This window comes from Garra rufa, chromosome 19, assembly GCF_049309525.1.
Source record: "Garra rufa chromosome 19, GarRuf1.0, whole genome shotgun sequence".
NCBI classification, from domain to species: Eukaryota; Metazoa; Chordata; class Actinopteri; order Cypriniformes; family Cyprinidae; genus Garra; species Garra rufa.
Genome location: NC_133379.1, coordinates 40,380,944 through 40,387,576, shown reverse-complemented (window position 1 = coordinate 40,387,576; position 6,633 = coordinate 40,380,944).

Here is a 6,633-nt window from a genome sequence, read left to right as displayed (position 1 = left end):
ATAAATGCATGCACAAATGAATAGTTTGTTGTTTAAAAAAAATAAATTCATGCACAAATAGTTCATTTTTTATTAAATGTAAAAAATGCATGCACAATCAATGATTTTAATGATTTATTATATAAATGCATGCACAAATTAAGAGTTTGTTGTTTAAAAAAATAAATAGATGCATGCACAAATTAATTATTTTTTAATAAATGTAAAAATAAATACATGCACAAATCAATAATTTTTCAATGACTTATTATATAAATGCATGCACAAATTAAATGTTTATTTTTTATTAAATGTAAAAATAAATGCATGCACATTCAATGATTTTAATGATTTATTATATAAATGCATGCACAAATGAATAGTTTGTTGCTTGAAAAAATAAATAAATGAATGCAAATAAATTGTTTATTTTTATTAAATGTAAAAGTAAATGCATGCACAAATCAATGATTTTTCAATGATTATATAAATGCATGCACAAATGTACGGAATAGTTTGTTGTTTAAAAAATAAATGCATGCACAAATTAGTTGTTTATTTTTTATTAAATATAAAAATAAATGCATGTACAAATCAATGATTTTTCAATGATTTATTATATAAATGCATGCACAAATTAATAGTTTGTTGTTTAAAAAAATAAATGCATGCACAAATTAGTTTGTTTACAATTTTTTATTATTAAATGCATGCACAAATGAATAGCTTGTTTTAAAAGATATTTAAAAAAAAAAATCACATGCACAAATTGATGTTTTTTGTTAAAAAAAATAAAATGCATGAACAAATGAATAGTTTGTTAACCTAAAAAATAAATAAAATCAATGCATGCACAAATGATTTTTTAGTGGAAAAAATAATAAATAAATAAATAAATGCACAAATTAATTGTTTGTTAAAAAGGGGGAAAAATACAAATTAATTTAATTTAAACAAATAAGTGCACAAAAAGAATAAATAAATAATAAATAAAAAAGTTAAATAAAATTCATGCACAAATGAACTTGTGCGTTTTTTTTTCCAGGTAACAGCTGCACAGATTCACTCTTTACAGGACACAAACTCATCCTGCGTGAGCTGAACGACACGAGAAGACGTCCCTAAACATCTCCCATAAGAACTACTGCACCCACAAACCCTTGCAAAGCCCTGACACCTAACCTGGCCTTTAGAGCAGAACGCTGAGAGCGAAACACCTGTCAGACGGCCGCGGTGACGCCGCTCACACCCTCATCAGCGTGTTAATTGAATGTCAAAGGAGGCTGATGTCAGGGCAAATTCACTGCTCCGCAAAACAAAGATCAACTACCACATTTTACAAGTGTGAGCTGCAGTAAAAGCTACTCATGAAAAGTATAAGAGCAGTGCATATGGCACTGCTGCCTTAAACAGATAACTTTGCAATAAATGGAGCCGAATTTATATAATATAGCTGAAAAAAGCCAAAAAATAAAACCAGACCTGGTTTTATATATTGCAAATATTGTTGGCAACACCGTTGATGCTACACTGATCCACAAAAAAAACAAGTCGCTAGATTTAGTTACTTCAGCAACACACACATATGCTTCCACCCGCATGTATCCTGAGCCAATTTTTATCAGTTGATAATGACAGGACGTAATTTAGCTGAGGATATCACATGACAGGAGAACTAGAACGGACTCTGTCGGACTCAAAGTGTAATTTGTGTGCTCTGGATGAGCCGCTATCAGAGCTGGAAAAGCGATACGGACGCGCTGTCAGACGCCAGAACGTCTTCAACGATAAAAGCGTCAAACTGTTTTTGTAATCCAGAGTTACGCATCCCACCAGGAAAGACAGTGATGGCATTAATAATGGCACTCGCTCAGGCAGACCACTATTCTGTCTTTCCTACTTTTTCAGTGACTGCTGTCTGTTTGCTTTATGATCTTATTTTTTGAAGTTAAATATGAGACAGCTCAGAATTGAGAATCTCTAAAACCTGTCAAGAATATGTCCAGATCATAGTTTATAGATAAATCACAAGAAATAAATAATAAATTATATTTTTCAAATATTTTTTAAAACGTTTATTACTTCTGAAATTTAAATGGTAATGTTATACTAAAGTAGATTACAAATATTGTTGACTCTTCTGTTTTTCCTCTTTTGTAAGTTGCTCTGGATAAATCCATAAATGTTTACCCTTTGTGAAAGAATGAATTTTCAACTTACCTGACTACTGCTCATTTTGTATGTCTTTTCCCAAGTTAAATTCCAAGTTGCTGCAAGAAAAAATGTAATTTAATTAAATATACTTGCATTCACAAATGCATGCACAAAAGAATTGCTTGTTTTTTTTAAATGTATTAAATAAAATTAAATAAAAAAGACAATGCATGCACAAATTGATCGTTTCCTTTCTTTGTGGAAATGAATTACTTGTTTTAACTATGAATTAAAATAGAAAAAAATGATTAAATTAAAAATGCATAATGTATGTGCAAATGAACTGTTTTTTTATGAAAATATGAAAATAAAATAAAAAATACATACTGCATGCAGTAATGATTTTTTTTATAAAATAAAACGCATGCAAAAATAAATTGTTTCTTGTAAAAATATGAAAATGTTATTAAAAATACAACACATGCACAAATGAATTGTTTTAAACAAAATAAAAATACATAATGCATGCAAAAATCAATTAAATAAAATGTAATTAAAAACACAATGCATGCACAATTGTTTATTTTAAATCTATAATATAATGCATGCACAAATGAATTGTTTTAAATATAAAATAAAATTTAAATACATAATGCATCCACAAATGAATTGTTTTAAATATAAAATAAAATTTAAATACATAATGCACACACAAATTAACTTTCTTGTTTTAAAATATGAAATAAAATGTAATTAAAAATTTACAAATCAATTGTTTTTTAATATAAAATTGAAATAGTTTGTTTAAAAAAATGCACAAAAGAACTGATTACAATAAGACTAGTAAAATGCATTAGAAAAATCTAAAATCTTTGAAACAACTTATGCTGGTGTTTTTTTTTTTTTTTTTTTTTTCCAGGTACACCAGTGTAAATGTAAATGCATAAAAGTTCAATTTAATTGTCTAAATTCACTTGGAGGTGATGCAAACAATCAAACATTACATACCTGAGCACAGTTTGAGACACTGTTGAGATCTCTTGTAAATCTCTAGAGAAAATGTGATCTTTTCCTCAGTAGGAACTTCTGAGAAGTTCTTACTGCCATCTAGGAGAGACAATTGAGGTATTAAGAAGTACAAAACAAAAAAAATTTGAAGTGCAGTGAACATTTTTAATCACTTTGAATTGAACTACCGATAAAGAAAATTAAGTTCAACTTGGAGTAGAAGTGTTATAATTATTAAAACAATTGCAATGGCAATGCAAAAGCGAGCTAAACTGAAATGTTTATTGTAATTCAGACACTTGTATGTGTTTGTTTCAGTATTTAGCTGGAGAAGGTCTCACCAGGTTTCTAATAATATCCAGACGGCGATAGGAATCTTAAGATAAATTAATAGACTATAATATTCCAGCTTGCATTAATAATCATTTGGAGGGTGTGGATGGGCATACAGAGGCAGTTTCCTGTAAATAGTGGGGTAATTATGTCTGCGAGGCAAAGGCTTGTTATCTGCCCACAGAGCCTGTGGCTGCTGCTTTGAAATATAGGCCTGCCATGAGCCAGCGTCACCAAAGCGCTGCTATTAGTCCTGATGAAAGAGCCAATGCAGTCGCTTCTGTTTACACTCACGCCGCCTGATCTGGGTTCAGTTTAATTAGACCAAACCACTTCTGGAGGAACGTGAGGAAAAAAAACATTTTCAAGAGCTGGAATCGATCAATGATGCAATCATCCATGAGAGCGTTACTGTGAAAGTTACACTTATTAGAAATGGTGATCAAAACAAGCAAAACATACACTAATTAAAACAGGCTGTTAATGCATTAAAGCAGATATCAAAATGGAATTAAAAATATAATAAAAAATATATAATACATGCACAAATGAATTGTTTTTAAATATAAAATAAAATTAATAAAAATACATAATGCATGCACAAATTAATTATTTTTTTAAACAATAAGAAATAAAAATTATATTAAATACATAATACATACACAAATAAATTAAATGTAATTAAAAATCTATAATGCATGCACAATTGTTTAAATCTATAATGGTTCATGCACAATTGTCTTTAAATATTAAAAGTAAAATATATAATGCACGCACAAATGATTAGTTTTTAAATATAAATTACATAAATATCTGTATAAATATTTACATTTATAAAAATACATAATGCATGCACAAATTAATGATTTGTTAATATGAAATAAATATTTTTTATTAAACAATATATGCACAAATTAATTGCTTTCAAATATAAAATAAAATTTAAATACATTATGCATGCATAACTGTTTATTTTAAATCTATAATAATATTAAAACAAATGCATGCATAAGTGAATCATTTCTTGTTGAAATATTATGAAATATAAAAAATACACTAAAAACAATTATATTAAGAAATTTACTTTTTTTTTTTAGTTTTTACAGATTGACCAATATAATTTATAAAATAAATGAATAAAGAAAATATTTTTTTGTTTTTTAAACATCTTTTACTAGTATATTAAGATAATGCACATATAATATTTTATTTATTTTTTAATTCTTTATCTGGTATATTAAGATGTACTTTATGTACTTTATAATAGGACTGAAAAACAGTGTGTGTGTGTGTGTGTGTGTGTGTGTGTGTGTGTGTGTGTGTGTGTGTGTGTGTGTGTGTGTGTGTGTGTGTGTATGTGTAATATATATAAATATGTATAGAATATATATAAATAAAAGAATAAAAAAATAATAATAAAAAAAATGAATTTACTAGTATATTAAGATAATGAACATAACATTTTATTAATTTTTTTTATTCTTTATCTGGTATATTAAGATACAAAAATGTACATATAACAGGACTCACCCACATATTTTGTCATTTTACTTTTTTTTTAATTCTTTTTCTGGTATATTAAGATACAAAAATGTACTTTATAATAGGACTGACCAACATATTTTGTGTATATATTAAAACAAGAATAAAATACAATTTTTAAAAATAAATAAATAAAGTGTTCTGGTATATTAAGATATAAAAATGTACTTCATAATAGGTCTAATCAATACATGTTGGAAAAAAAAAAAACTTTTACTAGTACTTTCTACCAGGATTGGCCCTCTCCAAGCGACCCAAAGCCTGCAGTGTTAGTGTGACATTGGCCCTGATAATCCCTCAGCGTTCTGACGATCAGAACACAACCAACGCAGCGTTAATTAATCTCTGGATTTATTCTGAAGCTGCACGGCAACAAGCCTCATAAATCAGGAATGATTTTCCTGTCGCGTGGAGCTGCGGAGAGAGAGCCGTGCAGGTGTGTATGTGTGTGTGAGAGGATGATGTATCGTAATACACGCTCAACTGTGATCCGACCATGTAACAAACATCAATCAAACAACAACAACAACATGTTCATTTCCACCACCTTTATCAAAAACAAAGATGAGGAACAGGAGCAGAAATCCCTGCGCACAGGGAAAAAGTTTGCTGCAATTCTTCAACTAAAACTTGTGGGCTGCAGAAATTTCAGGGCGGCACAAATCTCCAGCCAGTGTTACACATTTCTCAAGACTATTAATAAATGTTTTTGTTTTAATTTAAGGAAATATTTCTATAAAGGGTGTTCAGACATATTATAACTTGATTATTTATCTACGCCAAGTAAATGAACAGAATATTCGTAAAGAGTGTTTTTTATAGAAAAATATATATTCATACGTTTACATTTAATGTTTTTTTAGAGTGATATTTCTAAACAAATTGCATTTTTTCTATCTACATATTAAGACAAGAAATTTTACTTTTAACAGAAATATAGCTTAAACAGAAAATATATATTTTGGGGAAAGAAACAACTTCATCTTGTTCTTTATAACAGCACTGATTTAATATTTTATCTGCATATATTATTAAAAAATTAATTAATTAATTAAAAAATAATTTCTTCCCAAAAATATTTTTTCCAGTATATTAAGACAAGAAAATGTACTTCATACCAAAGTTGATGCTACATTTTGAAAAAAAGTTTAAGATTTTTTTTCCAGTATATTAAGACAAATAATATAATAATAATATAAATTCATAATATAAACAGGGTTGATGCTATATTTTGGGGGGGGAAATAGTTTAATATTTTTTCCAGTATATTAAGATAAGAACATGTACTTTATAACAGGGTTGATGCTATATTTAGAAAATAATAATAATGATAATAATATTTTTCCAGTATATTAAGACAAATAATATAATAATAATATAAATTCATAATATAAACAGGGTTGATACTATATTTTGGGGGGGGGAAATAGTTTAATATTTTTTCCAGTATATTAAGATAAGAACATGTACTTTATAACAGGGTTGATGCTATATTTAGAACATAATAATAATGATAATAATATTTTTTCAGTATATTAAGATGTACTTTATAACAGGGTTCAGGCTATATTTTGGGGGGGAAAAACTGTTTAATATTTTATTTTCAGTATATTAAGA